The sequence below is a fragment of the Diorhabda carinulata genome, chromosome 8, assembly GCF_026250575.1.
Source record: "Diorhabda carinulata isolate Delta chromosome 8, icDioCari1.1, whole genome shotgun sequence".
Taxonomy (NCBI): domain Eukaryota; kingdom Metazoa; phylum Arthropoda; class Insecta; order Coleoptera; family Chrysomelidae; genus Diorhabda; species Diorhabda carinulata.
This window is the reverse complement of record NC_079467.1, coordinates 9,957,989-9,985,239: the sequence shown is the minus strand read 5'-3', so window position 1 is coordinate 9,985,239 and position 27,251 is coordinate 9,957,989. Positions and strand designations below refer to the sequence as shown.

Sequence of the window (27,251 nt, the reverse complement as noted above, 5' to 3'; positions counted from 1 at the left end):
GTCTCATTCGACATGATGTGAATGAAGTTGATAATGAACCAATTTAATACTATCTTTCACAATCCTCCATCTAATTATTTTCTTATGTATGGTGGTGACAAAGAAATAACAAATTCACTATCTATGCGTTGAAAAACAAATTACATACAAAGGATCTCTGTTACCTGATGTATATATTCTCTAGATAGTGGTAATGGCCTGATGGCATACCAAAGAAACTTTTTTACGGTGCTTGTAGACAAATTAGCTAATCTTAGTCGATGAAGAATGTCTACAAGCACTTGTTGAATGTAAATGAATTTTACTTTCAGTCGACTGCTAGCAGTTTTACCTTTAGGTCAGTTTCCATATTCTTTTAATTGTGTATTTATCTTGATAGTACCGTAGCTGATTGAAGTAAAAAACTCAAATGCAATTTTCTTGGCTAGAAAAAGTATACCAGTTGTTTCAGTTTTCATGGATAATTTTATTCATTTTAGAGCAAACTAAAAATGAAGTGAAATGTGAAGATTGCAAATTTGTCCCTTCTAGAGGTATTTCACTGCCTCAGATTTTTATATGTAATATAATATAGAATATCTGTCTCATTAGCTGTGATTATTACCCATTATAAAACTAGTAAGTTCTTCCACACGTCTGTCTATTCCCGATAAACTCAAGAACTACTGAATGTGTTTTAATGCGGTTTACATGAAAAGATAGGTGTCATTCATTAGAATGTTTGACACATATAATTTATGTCGAAGTGTGGGAAAAAGAGAGTATTTTTCGAATCATTACTAATCCCTTTGAAACATAGTGAAATGTTGCTTTCCTACTGATCCAAAAAGTCTGTGATGGCATATACCAATGCGTCATTTCCACGGGTACATATTAAAATGTTTCGTTCCTGCCATCTTAACCTGTTAAGGATATTATGGTGTTAAGATTTTGAGGTTTTGATTGAAAAGGATATAGTTCTACAGAAAGGGGTTTAGCTTTGTCCACTAATTTTATAAATACAAGATCAGTCTTGTATTTTGAGAAAATTGTTCGAGTTCTTCGTTTTCATATTTTTGTGGCTTTTTTATTGGTATTATGTTAAACTAGTGATCTTCGTGAGGGTTTTCTTTTTACTTTTAAAATATATGGGTTTAGGAAAATAATAAACGAACAAACAATGTAATATTGGAATTCTTCATTCATTTTTAAAGAGAAAAAAATTATAAAAAATTATGATTATGAAAAACTAATACAAATGCTGTAGAGAGAAAATTTCAGGTTATGTTTATTTGAATACCCAGCGGTATAGCGCACGATGTCAAGTTTATGAAAGGTACAATATTCTATTCACGGACGCGAACGGAGGTCGGTAATCCCAATTGTGAGAGGCGGGCGAAGCGTCAAGTTTATGAATCGACCTTCAATCCATATAATTTAAACACTTTAGTTACTTTTTATGCACATTAATATAATCATTCATATCATATAATTTAGATAAATGTGTCATTCTCATCTCATTGAGAAATTTTAAAAAAGTCCATGATCTTGTGTTGGAAGATCGATATATGACTATTAGACAAATACTTGAATTAGTGATTTCTCATATCATGTCATCATATATACTTACTACCGAATTGAACAAAATTGCCTGTACAATGCTCGAATGTTAACAAATGCACAAAAGTAAACTCGTGAAAATATTTGCAGTCATCTTTTAACAAAGTGTAGACAAAAAATAAATAATAACAATTGATGAGTCATGAATCCATCACTATAACGTTGAGATCAAAACGCAGAGTAAAGTGGAAAAAATTCGAGAATATCATGCTAATCGTATTTTGAGATACAGAGATAATTTCAGCATATTACTTGTACATGAAATAAGGAGTCATAATTCTACATTTATTATGTCAGTTTAGTTCCAATTTGCGTGAGACGATAAAATAAAAACGCTGGGGGATGTTCTCTTAAATCAGAATAACGTACCCAGTCATAGCTAATGGTAGACCTGTGTCGCCGCTATAGCTCAGTCAGACTTCGAATTATTCGAGCAACCACCATAAGATTTGACCCCCAGCTATTATCGGCTGCCTCCAAAACTTAAAAAATACTAGTGTGGTAAATGTATGTCTTCGAATAATGTACGGCAAATCAGTGGTGTGAAGAGTATTGCATGATGTAAAGACTACAAGGTGTGCTCTTCCCAAGGGCTCATTTTAGACTCGTTCTGCGCATCTCTGAAGAGCCAATGAGAATTCGCTCCCAAGTTAGCGCGTCTTTTTCGAAGCGAATTCTTATTGGCTGCTTCCCAGCTGGTCCGCAATAGCACACCTTGTAGTCTTTACATCATGTAGTATTGTGATTTTTTTCTTTCGAGATGCATTAGAAATACTAGAGACAAAATGTGTTAACTTCGAGAAAGCAATATCAGATAAAAATGTTATCTTTGATAAGTTTGTAAGGGATCAACTCTCGTATATAGTGAAAGTTCATACGCTACATAAGAACCTGTGGTAGTAACAACATTGTTATAAAAAGTTTTATTTACATTTATGCCTGATATATTTAACGAATTCATGCTTTTAAAACAATTCCTTATGACAATCTTGCTATTTGTATACGATATTTGAAATCGACAAGACCATGAAATAAAAAGGTTACAAAATGTATTCTAAAGAATTTCTTACTTCTAGTTTAGAGCTATTATATACACATTGACAATGTTTTTCCAAGCAGCTACATTAGAGAAAATAACTTTCTTTTTAAGGAGTTTAACCTCTAGCCTGAATTTCTCGCAGATAAGCAAAGAAGAAGTGGTACGTGTATATTAACATATTGATAACAAAGATATTGTATTTGTTCTAGAGTTGTTATATTTTAGTTCACTTTATTAGAGATTTTTTTTTTCTGTTTTCTGTTTTCTTGGAATGCTGCTCAGTCCATGAGAATATAATCATTGGCTACCCTCATATTACATATTGGGTAACGATAATTCGAGTATGGCCGAGTATGAGTCTTGATATTTTTATTTTTTCTAGCAGTCTGTCCCAGTCCCATTTTATTTGTTTGATTATATTTTTGATGAACTTGTCAAGGTCCCTATTTTTAAATTTTTGTTTACAGACCTATGTAGGTTTTTCCAGTAATACAATGTCAAAACCATACCTAGTGTTGGTGTAAAAGTATTGCTGTGATTTTTTCCATACCTAAATGTGATAAAAGTATTGATTATCTAGTATGATGTTCTTATATAATTGTGTTTTCGTGAAATTTCATATAACTTTTTGTTTTCGTTATCTAAATAATGTTCAATAACAAAGGATGTCATTATAATTCCATGGTCCCAGGCAAAGTATATGTTAATAGTGTGACGAGTACTCAGCGGCACGTCATCTGTGGAAACTATAAAATATGGTGGGTGGCTCCACCTATTGAGTAACCATCGAACTATTTTTCTAGATGTTTCTGGATAGAGTCTGATACTTGTGAGGTAAATAAGTAAAATGTTTCACCCAAGAATCGTTACAATATAAAAATTTTATTTGTTTTCACTGGTATTTTCCAATGCTTTTAATATTATCGTGCCTATTGACTAAACAATACTGTCTTTATTTACTCAGGGTTCTATACAATTATATCATATTATATGTATCTACAATTTCATCAGATTGCACCTGTTCTTCGAAACTCGTATTAGAATAACTTCTCTACGGTCTGAATTTCTATTTATCTTTCAAAAGTTGACTGTCATAACGATAGTTATTCATAAGCTTATGGATCACAGGTTAGGGTGATCCACATATTTCATTTCCTTGTAGGTAATTTACAAAAGTTACTAATATCTTTATGAATTGAAATCATTTACATTCTGATAGATTCAAAGCAGGATTTTGGAGTGACGTTTTGAAATCAACTAATACATTTTCCCTATTAACTATATATATGGTATTTCCAATATTCAACTTTGCTCCTACTATGTGCTATTTTCTTACATGTATATTATTCCATATTGCCTAGTAATAGTTAATTACTTCCATAAATATTTAGAGAATACTTCAATTGTTACCTAATAGATCGAGCAAAGCTAATTTTTAAAATAGGCAAATAAAAATAGATATTTATAATTGGAAATGACTTGACTGTATTTCAAAATATTATCCGTTAAGATCAATACACATTTGCATGCGTTTAAACTAATAGTCGAAGCATTTACGTTCCCCTAATGGAACGGTGGTGACATGTCGAGTTATTCCGAAAAACAGGCGACCCATTGCTTCGATGAATTATTGTTGGATTTGGCTGCTATTGGAAGAGCCATACAGTCGATTGTTGTTTATTTTTGGGTTGAGTTATGCATAGATCCATGATTCGTCGCCTATCACAACCTTATATTCGTCTTTTAAAGCATCACAAATCAATTTTTTAGCATTTCTTTGCACAAATCGACACGAGATATTTTTGGAGTGAGTGTCAAATTATATGGTATCCAACGGGAACAAATATTTTTGGATATGTCTCAATCTCACGGTATGTCACATGACGTTCTTATAATATTATCCGTTCACGCATAGTATCGATATTATCTGGCGCAACAGCTGATTTTGCAAGAACGAAATTCATACTGTAGCGAAGTGCGACCACGATTGAAGTCGGAAAACCAGCGAAACAAGGTGACTCGAGATGGTGCTTCATCACCAAAAGTCGAATTGAGTACATCTGCACACTGCTGTTGCTTTAGTCAACGTAAAAAGTCATAGTTTTAGATTTAATTCCATTTTTTAACCAAGATGAATGTTTCAAGTATTTGTGTACAACTCAAAAAGCCCTCGTATAACAATAAGTTTTGAATAAGTTTACCATAAAAAATGTCAAACTTCATGATGACAATGTCAAATTTGACATATTCACTTCAGTATTGCCATATCTCAAAAGTTAAGTAGCAACTCTCGGAATTTAAGCTTCATGATTTTAATCCTAAGTTGTCGACACTCTGAATACTTGTGTTTTGACACTCAATCATTCCTGTCCATATTCCAAAAATACTACTACTCTATTAAAGAGAAATAACAATTTTTTATGATATTTTGTGAACGTGGAAGAGAATTCTTATTTATGTCCTTTTTTATAATATAATATGTGCAACAAGCAGTAGACAGAGTAAATTGTCACAAGCCACTTTAATGAGCTCTTAAATATACAACTTTTTTCCATTTAACCGTCTTCTCATATCTTAAGCTTCCAGATAGAGCAATTTGCATGTCCATTGCTGCTTTTTAATACGTATGTATTAATGTTTACGCTATGCATTTTAGTTTACCTTAGTAATTTTACTTACCATGAATATTGAAAAAAGTTATTCATTCAGTATATGGATTATTGCTTGAAGAGCAATTTGAGCATTAAAAACAATTAATTTATTTTCTCTACAATTTATTCATCGAAATACATTTGTTGTTATTATCAAATGATTTTCATATATTGTTTCGTATTTTTTTATTCTTCTTATTGGATGTGCGTCTTTAGTAACTAACTATGCCCTTTTGTGCAACCATAAGTTAATTGTGATTAATCTTGTTACTGAAATACACAATCTTGGAGGCCTCGAATATGAATTAATTAGTTTTCTATAATGTAGTGTGTTAATAAGATAAAGGTAAAAAAATGGTGCGTTTGAATTTATAACACTACTGAAGAAATGATAAAAAAACTACTGAGTTAATTCTTAACCCGTGTTTAGAAATGGAAAAATGATACATTTAGTTCTACGACTTAGTTAAGTTATGATCACACACAATAATATTATATTTTTCCGGTTGTTACCACAAATAGAGAAAAGTTAATACTTGATAGGATGAACACTAACTGTGATTTCAAATTTGAATTTTGTTGCACATTATTTATTAACTATATGAAATCATAATCTAGAAATTCAAATGAATTTGCTCAAGCTATAAAAATTTTAAATTCATAACAAAATAAAGTATTTGATTTTAAGTAATCCCAAAATAACATTTCTAAGTTAAACCTTGTAATGTGCAGAATACCAAAAATTTATAAGACAAATGTAGGCAATTTGTTCCTACATGTTCACCAGAAATTCACAACACGATTTAATAAGATTTATAGCCGTAGCGACACTCCTCAGGAAAACAGTTGAAATGAATTATCTGCCATAATTCACTTGCACGACAAAAGCCAGCCAAAGGATAACTTACAATAGGAAACGGACACAAAATACGAAATGGTTATAAATTTCAGATATTTTATTTTTTAATAAACGGAAAAATGACAAGAAAATAATAATGGAATTTTTTAAATTAAAAATAGTATAAAAGTTTGGAACATAAAAATTAGAATTACTTTCAAAAACAAATACGATGATTATCTCCCATAAAATAATAAATCTGTGAATATCTATATTTGTCTTTATTATAGACACGTATCAAATAATACTTTAGTTTCATTAGCTTTTTACATGATTTATTACATCAATTTCATTATAATATTATTATATATTATAATATAATCTTTGCTTGAACAATAATGATGCGATTCTTTATTTAGCTATAAAAAGTTATATGAGGCCAATTACTACCTGCGAGAATTAAATGTCTTAAATAAATAATTAGATAAAAAATTTCCTATTAATAATGAAAGGAAAACTTAATTTGGAAGCATACTTTTTTGTTGTTGTATCTCTTAACAATCTACTGGCTGTAAAATAGTAAAAGTTTAAAGAAACTGATATAGTGGATATTTTTTCGAATCATTCCGTAGGAAACTTACAACAGCTGAATACACATCTTTAGTTGTTTATGCCCCTTTAAAATTTAAAAGAAGATCCGTATCTGTATAGCAAGCAAATTAGGTGAAAGCAGTTACCTTGGATACTCCAGATGTCCGATTATACCAAAACCACAAGCCGTGCGATTTCTTCCCAATTCCAATACATTTTGCAATATCTCTCTAACTACTCAATTATTCTTATCTCTATGTTAGTTGAAATCGATTTTGTCTTTCAATCCGGTCCCAAAAAAATCGACGTATAATTGGTCAAACTGTGTTGTTAACAAAAAATCAATTTTGTCCTTCAATCTGGTCTGGAAAAACCAACAACAATATTAGTTTGACATTGAACTGGCAACAATGAGTATAAAATTTGTTGCTGGCTCTTGCGATAAAAACAGTCGTCGTCAAGATTGGCAACAACATAATTTTTCCCTTTGACTACGGATATACTGCGAGGAAACTTGTTTAGATTACAATTGAAAAAAATTTAGTAGAGTCCGGCAACAACTTATGGTCTATCCTCAGTTGTGATATTTAGTTGTCGATATTTTGGGAGCGTATTGAGCAAGAAAATTGATTTTTTGGCAATATTATGAACATTCGTTAGTTTTAGTTAGTTAGTTTAATTATTCTTTTCCATTATGCTTAGTCTAGTTTACCAGTTTTATAGAGCACCTTTGTCGAATGTTTTTGAGAAATCCCTAGTAATGAATGTTTTGTAAGTAGTCAACAGAGTGTAGTATATTTTGGTTGATTTGTATATGGGAGTTTTCCGATGTACGCACAGCTGTTATGATCGTTCTATTTTCGAAGCTCATAATGGAGCTGAAAGAAGGCTTGACATGAACTCGCAAGTGCTCATTAGAAATATTTCATGATCTGTTTCGGAAATTCTTAAGAGATCCATCAATAGTTTTTTATTGTCTAAGCTTGAAATCTTTCAGAAAGATGCCAGAAATATTTTGTTTTGTAGTAATATGCCTAAATAACAAAAAAATATTGGTATTATTCTTCAATCCGTGTGCGTGAATGCAGCTCGCCACGAATTCCATACAATAATTTATATTTAAAAAATGTGGAGTGTTTCTTGTGTAAAATTAAAGTAGAAAAGTTTACCCTTATTTCATGTACCTTTCAGCTTCTTTAAAGTATATAGAACAGGAAAAAATTAACCAAAAAGAAAAAAAAATCGAGAAAAAAATGAATTTATATGTTCTATGTGTCGGACTACGTTTATGGCGCAATATTTCTGTCGGTCAAAGTGATATTCAGTCATAAAATATGTTTTTTTATAAATCCTCCCGTTGTCCGACGGTTGTAATCAGTGATGCATTGGTTAACCTTCGAATTCTCAAAAAAATGAGCTTGCTGGTTATCCATTAATATAAGCATGGTATACAGACATAATTAGCCTGTCGGACAGGGAAAATGGCGCATTATTTTTGTCGGACAAATTTCTTTGAGGTAATAATAATGAATATTCTCCCGTTTGAAATAAATATCAACCAGTTGGTAATTAATTATTGGTAACTCGTAATTACATGTTTACCGCCCTCTACGGGGTGAATGGCGCAAAATCGAGGTTTATCGCAAAGAAAAAAGTTGTCGATCTTGACCTAAACAATCGATTAACAAATTTCCAGCTTGTTGGTCATCATCAAATAAATGGGTCGAGTGCCCGAGGACTAGTAGCGATTTAGTCATTTGTATGGTCCGTATGTCTCATGACAATAATTTCAGAAAAAATAGAATTTCAATTGGAATCATGTATCGAACAAAAAGTAATATGCTACGGTGACAAGAGAGATAACTGAACTATTTTCAAACCTGTTCATTATTGTTGTGGTTAGTTGGTATTCCAAATTCTATATATTCCTATTTACTGTGATATATTATCCAGTACATTATAATCATCCATTTGAAAAATTATCGGTAACTATAGATATCCCTTTATGAGTTTGAATTTTCCGTTTACAAATTCTACCAGCAGTCTATGTTCAATTATATACTTATGGATACCACATTGCTAAACAATTTCTCAATAACTTCATTCGTCATTTCAAATTGAAAAGAACGGGTTTTTTTGTCATGGAGAGAAGAGTATAGTTCTTCCAATATCAGTTGCAGATTATAAAAATCCTTGCCGACAATATTGTCATAAGCGTAGATACCTCATTTTATAAATTTATTATTTTTATAAATACATTTAAAAATATTTATATTTTATTCGAGAAAACATTCGTTAAAAAGCAATCGAATAATTACAAATTGTACGGCATTATACGCCGTTATTTAGACAGATGCACGTAATTGTAGTCCCACTTGTAACTTACCTACTGAAAAAAATCATTATTATAACTCGTAAACTTGCTACAACTAAATATTAAATTATAAAACGTAATTAGACGAGTAAAATGTACCTACCTGTTTTGGTTCGGCGTTTGGTTTCAACAGGGTATCATACGTAAATTGAGACCTTTCTACCCCATTCTTTTTTTTTCTGGAAAACGAGATTTCAAAACAAAAACCATAAAGAAAAATAAATTCTTTGCAAATAAAACAGAACAAATAAAAACATTTCAATTCCAAGGTATCTTGATAAATAACCATGGTAGTCAGAATCGTCTGAACTAGGGTGATACCATATACTCATCTTCTTCTTTAATGACATGTTCAACACAGTTTTTCCAAAGCTGTTGGCGGCCTGCTGCTAGAACTGACTTTACGAGCTCTACAACATTTTTACTCAGTTCTGGAAACTGATTACATTTGCGTAAATCTGATGTTACGTTTGCCCATATTAACTCTATAGGGTTAAATATGCAATAGTAAGGGGGTAGTCTGAGAAGAATATGACCCTGTTCTTTGCACAGCTTGTCAATATAATAAATAAGTTTAGACCTTTGATAACAGTAATCAATTCTTTGTTTAATAGGCCTTTTCTATGATCGCTGACAGGAATGGGAATATTTTTTTTCAGACATAAATGCTAAAATTTGAGCTTTGTTACTTCTACTATTTGGTATCTTAAGGAGTTGCCGCTAGTGGTAGGATGCGTTGTCCATAACGATTACTGCTGTTATATCTTCATGATAATCAGCTGCACAGTTTTTAATGTTTTTAACAGATATTAATAAAGCATTAGACTCGAAACCCTCTTTGCTTCCAGCGTGTACTATTATAATGCGTTTCCCTTTAGAACATGGCCCATTCAAACAGCAATTTTTACTATTGTGAACCCATCCGAAACTTACTACATCGTGACCGTCATACCATGTTTCATCTAGATAAATTATGTGTCTATTAGATCTTCTGTAGTCTTTTATATGACTAAATAATCTTGGTGCCATCGAACTATCCTTGACGATTCGGTTATTGCCATCCGTTTATTCAGTTTTCTGTGTTTAAAACTACATGCTGACAAAACTTGAAGCAATGTTTCTAAAATGGTATAATTGTATTCTGGATAATCTGCTACCTATTTCTGTATTACTTCTAATGTCGCAACCCTGTTCTCTATAAATAGTCCTACGTATAAAATCTTGACTAGCTTTTTCAACCTATTTTAGTTTTTCTTCACATGTTTTTCGGTTCCTTTCGTGACTACCCGATAAATGGAAAATTTATTTACTCTATTTAATTCAGCAATTCTTATTGCATTATCAGATTGCTGAATATTTTCCTTTTGTAAACATTCGAATGTATTTAAAATAACTTGCTGTGTTTGTACTCGTATATCAAAATATTTTGATAAAGACTTAAAATTAGTCGAAACGTCAATTTTTTTTATCAATCTTTTTAAAATTATTAAAAAAAAAACTAATTTTGAAACCTAAAAACATTTCAAAAGTTCTAAGAAATAAGAAATTAAAGAAATATTAATTTGAAAATCAAGGATTTTTCAGATGGTTAATGTCTTATTTTCATTTCATATTTGCAGTTGATCATGTAAAATCTTATATTCAATGCAAAAAGTATAATTGCAAATGTACCCACTATATTTTGGTCTCTATAGTTAATTAAAAAATATGCAAAGCTATGTCACAATTATCTTTAACGGAGATAGTTTGTGGGTTGGTATTGAAAAACAAAATTACATCAACCTACACAACCTCTAGAATCTTCAATGCAGGTACGTATTGGCGAATATCTTATTTAAAAGTTGTTTAATAATCTTTTCAAAAATGAGGTACTTTTTCAAGCAGTTAGTGAGAAAAATGTTGAAAATTGTCAACAAGTTTTAGGGGTTAAAACCACTTTGTAACATTATTTTAAAGGATTACAATGAATGAAACTCAAGTCATATTACTTACGTAATCGTGAATTTTTAAACTATTTTCACTTGTAAAGTTCAGAAAAGCAATATTAAAACTAGACTAAATGCCCCCGTGTAAAATCCAAATTATTTAACAGGCATTTCGACAAGATAATTGAATTTTGTATAACAACGAATTTCCTAATTGAAAACCAGAAGGTTTTGTACAATATTTGCTTTTCTGAGGAGGTTACGTTTTTTTAAATAAGCACATTAACAAGTAAAATTATTGCTAGTGGACCAATGAAAATTAGCGACATTTTACGACTGTCAAACACTGTACCCAAGAAAAATATAACCCGTATAATTAAATCAACAGAATAGCATAATACTGTAGAGAACCAAATAAACACTGCTTAGACAAACTACTCGTTACCTGCTACTAATTGTTAATTAGTAATAATAATCTACTTACTCTGTAAAATCTACAAGATATTATAACTAGGATTATCCTTAAACTATAAAATGTATTTGAAATTTATTTGAATTCACAGAGTTTCACTTGTTTTTTTTTCCTTGGTCTGGTTGTTGTTTTGTTACGTTCCTAATATATTTTTCCTTTACCCTGTTCTACCTAATTTCTAACGTTATTCTTCTTAGAACTTCTATTGCGTTTATTTTTGTCTTATCTTCCTTCCTAATTATTTAATTTTCTGTTGTATATGTTATGGTTGGAAATATTATCGCGTTTATATTTTCATTTTCACATTAACATCTATAACATTGTCTCCCGATATTTTCTATTCAGCTCGAATCAATTTATTCATCCCAGCTTTGCATCTATTTTTCCGTCTTTTGTTAACATTCTTCCAAGATATTCGTATGTCTTTACCCTTTCTGCATATTTTCCTCATATTCTACCTCTTTGTATATTAATATATTTTATCTATGTATTCTAATTCCTAATTCAATAAAAATCAATAAAGGGATTTCAAATTAAAAATACTACAACTACTAATAAAATTGTGGTCTTATTGGTAATCTCATATGCAACTGTACTATCGAGGCATAAATACAAACCGATCAACAACCCTCCACATGCGTATTTTCAACAGATTTCTAATGCTGCTCCCTAACGCCTACTTTAATCAGAAATACACAGATGACACCTGCGTCGTAACGGCCTATTGGAATTTATTGCCGAAATCCGGTCGGTTTTTACTACAGCATAACTTGGGAGTGGATATGTGACAACAGTTCATTCTAGCAAGGGGTTGCTACACTTTTTCATGAGAGGGTGAACATATGATATTTCCAGTAAAATGCCTTTTTTCTCATTCCTTCTCAAATTGAAAGAAAGCAGATTTAATAATTTCATCCATACATCTGAGATATTAACAAATTTGAATGAATGAATTTTTCAATCTGAGGTGTGTATATATATCAAATGGATGTGCCCATTACTGTTGAACATTATTTCTAACTACGTTGAACGAACAATTGAAGCCAAAGTAAACGTGTCTTTTCAGAAGTGCGATTTTTTATTACAGCGAAAATGGATCATTTGATAATCCTTTTAAAGGAATTTACGAAACTATTTTTCTTCTTAAATTAACACAACATTCCCACATTATCAAGTGGAACTTGACATTCATATTCCATTTATCTTGTTACCTCATCAATTTTTTAACCTTTGATGAAAATGTTCATTTGTTTCAAATATTATGTCGGTAATACAATTCCTTATTTTTCGAGGTTGAAAAGCATATAAAGAATATCAATCTTGGAAGAAGTTTTTCTCGCTATGGTTGGTCATTAACATCATGAACTAGAAATATCTTCATGAAATCAAAGTAATTAATGAAAATCGATTGATTACTCACTTGTTTCTCAAACAATGCTGTCAATAATTTAAATAATTTTTCATCTATGCAACTGTTGTCTTTGCCAACGAGATTATGAGCATCTTCTTACTGGGAATGGAAATGAATGTGGAAATATAACACATGGTCACGTACAATATAAAAACTATGTATAAATGTATACCAATAATAAAATTCACTCACAATAATTAATTAAAATTTGCGGAGGTTTTAAATTTTGTGAATTCTTGTAAAAACATTAAAATTATGGGTTTCAAAATGTCATTCATCAATATTCAACTTCATCCACTACAACCTAGTCTTATCTAACCTATAAAAATTCAACGTCATTTACAATCTAACCAATAAAAATTAAAAACGATTTCTATAGTAACCAGAATCAATATTTCTATTTTTTATATCAAACTTCATTTTGATTATTGAATTTTGAAACCCATGAATGTTTTTACAAGAATTAACAAAATTTAAAAACTCTGCAAATCTTAATTTATCATTGTAAGTGAATTTTATTACTTTTATGCATTTATACATATATACATTTTTTTATTTTGTATTCGACCATAATTTCAGTCCCCGACGATGAATACATTTGTATTCGAAACCTCGGAGTATACAATGAAGTTAGTCTACTATGGTGTTTCATTGCCACATTCCCAATAAGAACACGCACTTTTATATCAGCACAGATAGTTATTAATTGTCTAGTAATCAGAATTTCCTATATTCAAGCCTTATTATTTGAAAAAAAAAGAGAGAGAGAGAGAGATTATCCAAGACTACCCGATTGTGTACATTCTACATTTGATTCTTTCAACACTTTATATGAATTATTTATTCAATAGATTTACAAAAATATATAAATATATGTATACTACTGCCCTTAATCAAAATTAAATCTCCAATTTTCCAACAGAGCATGTATACACAAATATTACTCATGAAACTTTCGTTTATAAACACATTTAGGTGTATGAATTTCGATCAAACATAATATATCCAAATAAAATCTTCGTCGTTAAATATTAACTCCGAAAAAAAAACTATATCGGCCTAACTCAAAAACAGAAAAAGCTAACTTTCACCTCACATGCTAACCTGTTAAATTATTTAATAACAATCATTACATGTGTTGTTGTTGATGTATCTTTTTTTATTTTGGGTCAGTATGTCTAGCGTGTTTAGCAAATACCAACAAGTCCTACGAAACTTACTGGACCAGTGGTTTATCATAATGTCACAGGGCATGACTATAGTTTATTTCAGAAAGGTGTAGAGTAATAAAACCTAATTAGGTATGCAAAGGGACCATAGAGTGGGCCAACGAATATTTAAGCCACTTTCATAGTTTGGCATTGATTTCACTGTAAAATTCTTTTTCTTTTTATCAAGTGCAGGTAGTACCACCCGGGCTGGAGTCAATTTATGGGTTTAGCCTATTGTTATCCATTCACAAACACTAAAAATAGTGTGCCAAAGGCGTGCCGGTAGGATACTCGTAAAAAGGAGAGCCGAATCTGAAATAGGGTTGGAATTAGGCAGAGCAACTAATAGAAGGTTAAACGGTACCTGTTAAACGCAAAATGTAACTGTATAATCTACTACCTAAGTAATCTCTAAACAATATTTCGATATTGACACTTCAGGCCAGAAAACATACTTTTTCTAATTCTCTTACGCAATTGAAATTTTAATATTACAAACAATTCTGTTTCAAGACCTACACCTATGGCCGACACCGAAATAGAGCCGAACTGGACGCAATTTCCCATTTTATTACTCTATACCTATCTGAAATAGACTACAGATTATTTCAAATTAATATTCTTTTTTTTTTCGCCTTACGAAAGAGTCTTTCATAGGTCGGTGTTTATTAGAAGTTCCAAGACCTCAAAATTATACTCAAGTTCTCGTTGTTGCACAGGCCAACATATATTTTGGAATTTGCGGTTATTCAACTTCCTTTTGATTGAAGAATTTCTGAGTTATTGTATTTACGTCGAATTCGCTGTCGTCATCACACTTATTTCTTTGAAATTTATGAGACACTGCCCTTTCTTTTCAATTTTGAACATAGAGACGGCAGAAAAAATTCGGGGAAATACTTAAAATCGGTGATTTATTTACATTTTGTTGGATTGTGTTTTGATGTCTATTTTATTTCTTATATTTATCCATATTTTAATTTGATTCTTATATTGTTCACGTAACTTTAAGAGTAATTATATTATTACTATATTGTTATTATTTCATCATGTCACTTAATAGTTCGATAACATAATAAAACTGGAATATTATTCTATTCAATGGCACATTATATACAGAATGTAGCTGGTGAAGACGTAATATGACCAGTCGTAAGGAATATCCGGCTAAGGTTAATAGTCATCATAAATAACAATAAAAGTTTATCTCATAGATAGGCACTGCGAGTAGCTTGTAGAATTCAAGTATATAGATTTAAAACATTTTTTTTTAAATAGAAGGCTAGTATTGTAAAATGAAGAAGTAATAGGGGTTTTCATCTTTTTTTCAGTTCTACCATTAAATAATTGACTCAAATATAGGAAAAAAAGATTATTTCCATTTCAACCACCTGTTATCGTTTTTTAATAATATTGGAAATAAAACAAAAATTTATTTATAATATAACGTAAACGGACATGTATCGTACATGGATAACATACATCGTCTTATCAAATTTTCCACGGATTGGTTCATTTGAACCGCGCGCATTAATCGCATCGGCAACATTTTTTTCCTAAATTGGTACCAACCTCTTTTGATTCTCGATGAATTTCGAGTGCCGTGTCTCAATTAGTGTTTTTTTTGTCAATCGTTTTCTTTGAACTTTTGGTTTCGAATGAAATTAAGAAATCGTTGAAAAGATTGCAGAAGTGTTTTTGGGAATCTATTTCATCGTGTATGCAAGTATTTAAGTGACATATAGAGTTCAGTAAAGGTCGTCAAAAACTTTCCTCATGCGAATCGCTCATCACCCTGTGTTATCGACGATAACATCAAAAAAATTGACGAAATGGTGTTAGAAAATCGTCGTTTCCACATTCAAGAGATAGCAGAAGCTCTCAACATCTGTTATGAATCGACTAAACGGCTACGCGAACTAATTCGTCTACTAAGAAATGGATTTGACTTTTTGACATGAAACGAGAGTCATCGCTCAGCGACTGTATTCTTCAGATCTGGCATGACACTATAATTTGAATGACAACAAATGTTATAGGAATTATTTTAGAAGAAGAAAGACACTGTGTCACTGTTTTATCAATAATTGCTTAATAGTTCAGTGATACCTATGTGTATCACCAATCTCAACTCAATATTGCTTTTTGTATTACTGTACTGTACGGTTACTATCGGATACATCCACTTCAAGTTATTCATTACCAATTCCATCACAAAACTCCTTCGCATGTACGACCTCTATGTGAGTTATTATGTGAATGAACTAAGCTATGAAATTTCTAATTAAAATTTTTCAATTAGGGTAGTAGGTTCATTTTTCTAATGATAATTGAATATAGTACCGAATCAATATCAGTATCGTTCCGTTCGCGAATTAATATGACAAAAATTTTAGAAGATTTACCAAATGTCCAGTTATGATAACTCAATTTCACTTAGTAATCTCGCCGCGTTTTCTTGTATAAAATATTATGAAATTGTCCGATCCAATTTTGAAATAATATTTCATTTATCTTATAACTGTCACATAATTTCACGTATTTCTGTTATTATTATCCACTTTGAGAATCACACTGCTGTTGAAGTCTAAACAATCATAAGGTGCGTAAGAATTCATTGATAACTAGTTTCATTCAAAAATTAATGAAAACGTTATTTATTAATTATTATAAAGAACAAATATTTGCACGTATTTTCTCTTCACATATTAATTATTCTATTAATATATCTTTGTCGTCGCTTTTAATTACTATCTATCTCATTGTAGCTACAGCGAAGTGAATTGAATATGTAAATAAGACGGCTTTGCAAATAATTTAACTTCATTAGTTGGCACCCCAACAATCCTGGCTTAAGGAGGATTCTGAGGGGTTGGGTATGTTTTAGATATTTAGGAAAATCGCCGAATAGAATTATCTGAAGTCCCTCGGAAAATAGATCTAGAAAGAGGCTTTGTTTAATTTAATAGTTAATCGAGGTGGATAAGATAGTGAACATATGAATATTAAATGTTATACCAGATTTGTACCGAATAAGAAATTTTTGTTTCACAATAGTTAAAAACAAGTTAATTGAAAAATGAGTATTAACCGAACTCCAACAACATCCAGGCATTTCTAGTGATTTGCTTCGGAAATTATTTCAATTTATGATCGAAACGAATTCGAGATTTGAATAGACTATGTAATATCAAATCATTAAATTCTTGTACAAGCATAAAGATGATGAATTTAATAATCTGACGTATTGATTTTCAACCATAATTCCAACATTACAAGAATATTCTGGAAATATGTCGAATAGCCATATAGATTATTTGAAATAATCTTTTGGGCTATATAAGGATTGAAGAACGTGATCAGATCATATTACAAACTGAAAGTATTTTGTTCAAATGCGAACTCACACTCACTCTATTACGTGAATAAATTCACTCGAAACTTATGCACTTAATTCTCAGAGAACAAGATACTTACTCTTTATTGTTTGAATTTCAATGTTTATATTTCCCTTTCTGAATTTCTCAATACATACAGGGTGATTGATTACTGTGAGAAAGTTCAGTACCTCTTTTATCTTTTGAGATATCAATTTGAAAATTTGAGGGATTATAGCCATCATTACTCTGCACATTTTAAAATTATTTACAATCTTACAGGGTGTTCCAGAATGCTGTGCCATATCAAAGTTACATTTTTTTATAAAAACACACTATATTTTATTGTATATTTGAAATCAAATTGACTTCACCATTACAATAATATAGGGTTGTGATGTGTTCTAGGAATACTAAAACTGCTCAATGTAACAATAATTTAAGAATTGAGATCTGTTGCGGTAATTAGTAAAAATTCTGGAAAATTATTTATTTCGTTTATATTCATTGAATTTGATAGAGGGTGAATTAAACACTAACCTCTATATTTTATATGAGTATCGAAAAGTAATACCAACATACCCTTTTTTTATCAAGCATTTCCTAAACCTAAAATTATTGGTTCTTGACATATTTTAATTTTTCTGTGCAAAACAATGATTATTTATCTACCAATACATAATCATTTGACAATTGGAGAGATTGATGATAATTCTAGGTATATACAATGCTTTATAAAAAAAGAAGTATATTGGTAGTACTTTTCGATACATAAAATAGAGAGTGATTTATATGGAAAACCTGAAAATCATGTATTAGTATTCGAATGCTTTGGTCGCAACAGATCTCTACTCTTACATTGTACAGGTGTACTGGTAAAGATTTTTATGGAAAATTGTATTTTCATGTACCATTGTAAATAATTTTAGAATGTGAAACTGGGTTATTGAATATGATTTGACGGAGTGTTTGATATGTGAAATAACAAAGAGTGAGTACACACAAAGACCAAATCACCTTGACATTTGAAAACATTACTATTAATAACCGAGATCCGAGATATAATATGTTCTATGCATTTGCATCAGTGATTCCATGGACCATATCTTATATAATTCTTTCATTTTTTGTAATTATATTGTCTTAGAACAACAATAGGATAATAGGAATATTACACTTACGACCTAGGTGCGACTTAAGAGTTAAGTTACAGTGAAAAAAAATTAAGCAAAGAATCTAGATACATCAATATGTATTGAAGAAATATATATATATATATATATATATATATATATATATATATATATATATATATATATATATATATATATATATATATATATATATATATCTGAATGCGAAGTAGTCTGGAGTAAAAATTAGTCAAATAAGAAAAAATAAAGTCGAAAAATTAGTTATAGAAACAAAAACATGTGATTCAAAGATGGAATGAATACTTCCAATAATTAAGAAATAAAAAAGGGTATAATGAAAGATGTATGTAGCAACTAACAACAGATGAAGAATACATAGGAGAAAGTATAGGTATGGAGGAGCAACAGATGGCGATAAAGTGAAAGGAAAGAAAGTAAAGAATCAATGTTACTTATTAATATTAGAATATGGATAAAAATAATTGAGAAAATCACCGATGCATAAGAATAGAGGCAATGAAAATAATGCAATATGTATAGAGATATTACGAATAATTGAAAGTGAAATTGTCTTCATTTTTCAGGTGAATCCGATGAAAGAAAATCGTTCTATCTAAAAAAATTGGGAATATAAATTAGATAAAATTATTGGAATTTTAAAAATTCTCGAGATTTCGGCTCCCCCTTTGCAGCTATTATTAGGAGAAGTATGGGGATAGGGTGGTTATTCGTTCATTGATAAGAAGTGATCCAATTCCGTAGTCTCAATCTGCCTACTCACCGCAACGGATGACCACTTTTCCTTGGTGTGGAATTTCACTTTTCATATGATTGCACGAACCTCTAACCGCTTTTCATAGGGCACTGTAGATGTAGCATTGTCTTTAACATATTTTATTTAATAATGAAAGCTTAGAAAAGATCTCACATCAATGGGAAGGTTTTTTATATATGACCTTTCATCCAATCTTAATCCAGATTTTTTAGAGAATCTAGTAATTCTGAAATTAAAAATATAAATAATCAAAAGTTACTATCAGCCATCTTCTCGATACTGTTTTCACTAAGTAACTGGAGCATAGATGTCAATAGAATCCTATATGGGATGTTTTGTAATCCATAATCATTTTTGGCGTACTGTTTAGTGAACGATTGAGATTCACTTTCACTCTTTTGTTGTAGAGTATGAATAGAAGGTAGAATAACACAAAATTTCCATCTTCTAATATTATCTGTCGTGAGCCGTGTGGCTCGGAAATATATTGGGATTTGTTACTTATAAATAAAAAGGAAAATAACGCTAGCAGAAAAACACTGAATGCTCACAATCATGTTAACCAAACAGGACTAATGAGTATGGTCGTATCCCTAAATGGACCACACATTTCAAATGCAAATCATGCAGTTAGGTACTTCTAGCACCAAATTCCATAAAAAATGACGGAGCAAAAAATATCAATTAAATACACTGTCTAATTGGCTTTTATGCCTTTATTCGAAAGACGTGTCTAGTCACATGTAGCTATCCATGAATATTATAGAAATTAATAGTCTTCCAATCTAAGCCACTTAGTGAATAAGTATATCATATTTCAATTGAAAATCCTCAACATGAGAATGTGGTCCCTATCTTCAATGACAGGTAAAATCAATAATATTTAATAGGGATTATGAGTTTTTGATAATTTCGTTTGAAAGGTCTCAACAATTATAATTGTTAGGGCTCATTTTGTAGTCAATTTTTTGAAATGCAATTTACATATCGTTCCTTTATCTAAAAAATCAAGTTCTACCTGTTTTGCGCTAAGATTAGTTCCCAAGGAACTAATTTTATCCACCTCTATAACAGTTTATTATACCCTCATTGAGACACATCTCCGATATGCCCTCCTCTTGTTGCTATATGTTTACTTAGACTAATCAGCAGGGCTAACTGCCGAGACTTCTTTAAAATATTGACTTTTCCTCCTTATTCCTATTTGAATCTGTTTACCTAATTGGTTAGCGCGCTTCTACAATTTTAGAATCATTGTACAGCTATCCACAGAGGAACACGTATCACGACCTTTATGTACCTACTCCACGTTCAGAATTAGTTGAGGGCTCAATACTTTACAATGCAAAAATATGCACAATCATTTTCCAATTAAAATGAAATCTATAACATCTCTTCCTGCACCTCGCTATCGTTTATTATCTTATTATTTATTATCTGTTTTAATTTTCACAATGTATACATATAAAAATTTTCACGTTTTAAAAGATAATATCATTACTCATTGTAGTTCTGTTGTGAAGTTCAGATTTTAACCTATTAGTGTCTTGCAAAATTTTCAATGCTGTCTTTGCCTATTATTGTAATTTCATTATGTTTGATATTTCAAATAAATATATTATGATTAATTATTCCAAATTTCAATAAAAAATAATCAGTAACTTACAATAGTAACCAATCATGGGCATCAAATTTTGCGAATACCATACCTGAAAATGGAAAGAAAAATTATATATAAGTTACCAAATTTATTTAATATTTTGAGATTTTATAAGTACTGCGTGTTTAACCATAGAATAATGTAACTTTGTTGAAAATAGATAAAGAAATAAATAAAAAAGTATTATTTTGAAAATTAATTGAATTTTCTTAGAATTATTGCATAACAAGGAATAATTATAGGGGGACAATATAGACGATTTCTTCAAATAAAACCTCATATATTTGTTCCAAGTCACCATTCAACATCAACTAATAAAAATAAGAACAAACAGTTGAATGAGTATGATAATATGATGTAACTGAATCAACTCAAAAAATTGCTAGAAATAGTAATTATTGTTTAATTTACAGACATTCTCAAAGGTGCATTTATCTTATTTATAGGATACTTCATAATTTTTTTACAAAACATCTCTCGGTGTTGAACACGTTCTCCTTAATTTGTCCAAAGAATAAATGTGCCACTTAAATGTTCTTAACCTTCTAAACAGAGACGCTCTGTTCTATTGACAAATTATTTTATCCAATTCTATAACAAAAATATGTTTCATAATTTTAATTTAATTGAATGTTGCACGTCAATTTTTAAGTAGGTGTCTTCGACCAATTTTCATTGCATTCCTACAATATGGGTAAGGAATGAAAGCTTTGCTGAAAATAACGCGAATAAATTTAAAGTGAAAAACTTTCAAAAACAAGCATTGTTTTGAATTTACTAAAAAAAAATGAAACTAACACTTATATTTATTTTATTATTAGTTTTTTGAAATAAAGACTTGTATAAGTTTTTAATTTATTCATTCTTTCTTCTTTTAATGCGTATAGCTTCTGTTATGTTCTTAACAATATCATTTGTATGCTATTAAATTCTGACAACATATTACATAGTTGTTAATCTCTTCTGTCACAGGCTGGTTACAGAGATATGCGGATAAATAAAATTTGGTTTAGGACCTGCATTATAATGCAAATTATTTTAGTTCAACGTTCAACTATCTATTTTATATTTTATTAGTTGGTTATGGGTTTGAGTATTATTTTGAAGATTAGAAATTCGTTACATGTTTAGATTTTCAACTTACTGTCCATTATAATGATTGAGTCACTTAGTATATGACCTTCTTTCACTGGAATATAAGTATAAGATTACAGTGAATATGCTGAGATGACGATTGGTTGAAAACACATCAAATAATTTCGTTTCATTGACAACAATTCGCCTCATTGTCAGCAATATTTTGATTTCTTTAAAGTTATTTCGTACTAATATGGTTATATTCGGCGCACTACGAGAAGACTGGACAGCAATAACTTCAGCACATTTTGTTGCAGTGTTACTAGAACGTGATATTCTCTCTATGCTGATAGTAAGTACGAGGATGAATTGATATCTAGTTAGCCTAGACCAGTTCCATACATAAACAAAATTTTGCGTTACCTTAGCAACGAACAATAACTTTTTGGAAGTGTCAGTGTAAATTTTGACGCCAAAATAGTAAACCAGAGTTACGCAATAAATTAAAAGAAAATAGATGTCCACCGAAATTGTGAAAATCGAAAAATAGGAGCATCGGGCCATAATCAAGTACCTGTATTCAAAAGGGTTAAGAGGTAAGCAAATTTACGAAGATATGCTTAATACCCTTGGTGATCAATGTCCTTCGTATGCGACCGTGAAAAATTGGACTGCAAGCTTCAAAAGAGGTAAATTTTCCATTGAAGTTAATGACCGATCGGGAAGGCCAGTTTCTGTGACAGTCCCCGGAAATATCGATGCAGTTCATGACATGATTTTATCAGACCGTCGAATTAGGCTAAAACGGAAATCTGAAGCACTGAATATTTCATACGAACGCGTTCATCATATAGTGCACGTCAATTTAGACACGAGAAAAATTGCTGTAAAATGGATCCTCAAATGTTTGAATGCTGACCAAAAGCATGCAAAGATAGAAGCATTGCGTTTGATCGGTGTTCGATTTGAAAACGATGTAGACTTCTTAAACCGAATTGTTACTATGGACGAGACTTGGGCACATTTCTACAATCCAGAAACAAAGTAAGAATCGATGGAATGGCGCCACTCTGCTTTTCCAAGAAGTTTCGTGTCCAAAAATCTGCTGAAAAATTTCTTACTTCAGTTTTTTGGGATTGCTGGAGATTACTATTCGACATTACTAACCACTCTACGGGAAAAATTAAAGAGAAAAGACGCGGAAAGCTATCCAAATGTGTTTTTACAGGACAACGCCCCTGCACACAAATCTCATGTTGCCATGCAAAAAATTCGTGATTTGGGGTTTAAATTACAATTTATTTTAGTTTGTCCTTTATAATAGTAGTATTTAGAACCGCACATAAAATAGTCTTGCTCGTGATTATTAACTGAATTTCCTTATAGCTGTAAGCAAAAAGCGTACTTAGATCGAAAACCAAAAATACTGTTCCCTAGCGATTTCTTTAATTTAAAAAGACTATTCTTATTATATCACCCAGAATAATCCTAATTAGTCTCGAATACTTGAGTTTATATTTGAGATATTATGTAGAGCTACTATTTACAGGTAATAGATTGAAATCTTCATTTTGAAAGAGTGACTTGTTAATATTCCAAAGTTCCAGTTTTTTACTTATCTAGATGTCGAGTCTCGATCACCAATAAGCGTAGGAGTAAATCTTCTTGATATTCGCAGTTGCATTCTATATAATAAAACTGGTAGATATATCTGACAGGTTCTTGAGATTAAGATGGCGTCCGTGTTCTTACGCTATTAATAACTTCAATCCTTAGCTGACTTAATTGCTACTACTTAAATCAGAACTTATAAGAACAAAATATGTTCATTATTTGTAAATTGTTTCCATATGTTTTGTATCTCCGTACATTTTACTTGTTCGTTTTTTTGTGGGAAGTTAAATATAATTAATTTGTTCTTGAGATTGTAGAACGTTATAAGAATATTAATATTGAGACCATTGTGCTGTACGACTAATTTATTTTTATTTTCCGTTTCAAACGTATTTTATTTGTTTTTTTATCTTTAACTGTAAGCAATATTCAGATATAGTCTTCCGCAAAAATAAATATATGAATTTTAAATATTCTTTTTTTAATGGACATAATCATTGTATTGCTTACAAATTGTGTACTTTTCATAAATAATTTTTTCTATTGTAAGTTAGTATATATTTTATTTATGCTAAGAGATAGTTTCTGGTTCTGGTGAGATTAATTTACCACACCCTTATGAGTGGTTCGTCGGTATGAAGCTAAATCTATGCAATTCTTCTTAACATAATCTTCATAATAAATGTGATCCACAAATGACCGGGACCATAAAAAATATACAAATGAATTATCAACACCTTTTATATGTTTACCTACTAATAAAATACTTGTAATATTGTTTTTATTTATTTAAACAGATTCTAATCATAATTCTATAGGATAAATTCATACACACGAAGTACCTAACTTACGTGATTTATTTATAAACTAACTATTCACTTATTTAAACATTAAACTATTTACATATGATTAACTAATCACTAATACTCAACATCTAATTTATTCGAATATACCGTTTGGTTAACTTCACTATCCCGATGAGTTCACTATGACTCAAATTATTTACTAACTCCTCTGCTACTACAGATTCATTATATACAATATTAGCACATTCTGAATTCCTTGATTTCTTGGAAATCACTAATTTGCCGAAAACAAACAAGAAAGGCTTCTTAGAAATTGTCTCTATAAAAACATAATGTGAATAGGTCAAAAAAATACAAAGAAATAGCCGCCAAAATAACAACAAATAACCGGCGCATAACTTAACAAGGTGGCCACGAAGGTTTTGAAGCGCTTCTCACACATTGCAATAGGTGGATCGATCTCGAAATTTGCTTTTGGCTATTAAGTAGAGGTACCTTGAATTGTCTTTGAGTCTTGAGTTTCATGGTCTAGAATCTGATATTAAAGTTTTTTTAATTGCTTGACTTCGTTCAGAAGTCGGTTGTCAAGGCTCGCGTGTTCTTAGTACTGGCGGGGATGTTGTATGCCAGTGAATGATCTCCTGGAAGAAAGAACAAATCGTGTCGTTGTCTATAGCCACTCTATATCCAACTTTCTTGGTACCCCCGTACGCATCAATAAATTCTTCGAAGGCAGGGTCAGGCTATTCAAGAATATGGAGGCTATTCTAGAATATGGGTCACTCTTTCCTCTATGTCAGGATCTCCTTCAAACGGAATTTTGGTGGACCCCTTTCGGTTTTCCATTGAAGATTTTGCTTATGCGATAGATCCTTAATTCTTCTCTTGATTAAGTACGCAACTTTCGAGGGTTTTTGTAATTTTGAAGAAAATCCCTTTTCTGCGTCAAGTTGTGTAACGAAGCTTTGCCTCCTTCTTTAAAACCGCCTTCTGTGGCTTCCGTGTCGTATCATTGGTTTCAACTTGAAGATTTGATGGAAGTAATTCGTGTCCATCGTCCGTTCTCAATTGGATCACATAATCTTTTCCCATTAGATCTTCTCCAAACCAACAGACAAATTTTAGGTTACAAGAAAGCCTCATTTCCCGTTCACTGATTTTCGCTGATGTTTCACCGGTGGACTCATTGATAGCAGATCGATAACCGTTGCAAAAAGGAATATATAGTGATCCCAATTTTTCTGGTGATTAGAAACTACTTTGGACAATACTTACTCTCAAGTTTGTGCACTTTATTTAAGAAGAGATTCAATGCCACTAAAAAATTCTTAAAGAGATTAACTCACAAGATTACCACTGGGAATGAATAAATGTCTCCAAAAAACTATCGAAAGACTTTCACACATCCGAGCGTGACTTCAGGAAGGCAAAATGAAAGATCCTGCGGTGGTACAATATATGACGCGTGAAGCACAAGGACAAAGAGTTATCTAATGAGAGGTAAATACTTGTCGGTTCATTCTGGACGCATATTCTCGATAAGAATCTACCTGCATATCGGGAAATTATCACGCATCAATGACTTATGAAAATCTTAAAAGATGGGTCTCAGGTAAAATAATTTCCAATTTACAGCCTAATATTGTTGGTGTCAATGACACCAAGTCATGTCTCAACAAACAGCAAAAAAAGTCTGCTACCACCAAAGGTACGATTTAACGGTGACTATTGAGTATACATCCTTCTGGAAAGCTAAGGTAGTACTTGAATTATATGAAATAATTTAGATAAAACGTGGTATAAAATATTCATAATCTCCAAATCTTCTCATGATGCTAGACGATGTTTCAATAATACCTGCTACTATACGTATCTTTATAGCTATAGTGGGCGGCTTTTTTTCCAAAAGTCAAAGCGAGATTATCGGCACACTGCTGTTGATTTAATCCACGTCGAAAGTCATAGAAAATCATCGCACAAAATGTTGGCGATTCATTACCATTTTTTGATTAATTATGTTTCAAGTATATGTAACTGAAATAGTACTAGAATCACATCTCGTTCACCATTGAAAATGTCAAACTTTATGATAGAAAGCTCCTATTATTATGAGCACATATCAAAAAAGAACGACATTAATTACATATAACAAAAGAAGACGCTTCTTATATGCAATGATATTTTTTATAAAAGCTATAACTTTTAATGGCCTACAAAATAGAAATAATTATTTAGTTTCGTATAAGGGGAATAAATCACGAATCGAATACAAAATTTAATATCCCATATAGTCTTGAAATATATATCACGAACAACAGGGAAGATACAGAAAAGAGAATGGAGACAATAACTTGCGTCAATCCCTCTTAAACGATTCCAATTTTTGATTCTTATCACGTCCATTATTAGAGCATTTTGTGGATCAATTCCCAGAAAACGTGCGGTAGAGATTTTCTATAGAAAGTTTCTGTTGCAAAAAGTTGAAACGACGAAAGCAGATATCGTATAAATAAAGAGCGTTTTATAGATTATATATTATGCTTTGCCTGCCCTTTTTTTCATTATATATTTTTAAAGCAGGAACGGACTCTAGAGCAAATATTTATTGGAACGTTATGTTCCAAATTGACATTTCTTGTTTTACTTTTTTCAGGACAATTTCTATGTGCTTATAAGC

At 30.9% G+C, this 27,251-nt stretch overlaps 1 protein-coding gene across 2 annotated transcripts in view; it reads right to left on the bottom strand.

Moving 5' to 3' along the window:
- Nucleotides 1-27,251, bottom strand: part of LOC130897272 (protein prickle-like) — a 629,019-nt gene that overhangs the window by 365,469 nt on the left and 236,299 nt on the right. The gene's annotated exons all lie outside the window — the stretch shown is intronic.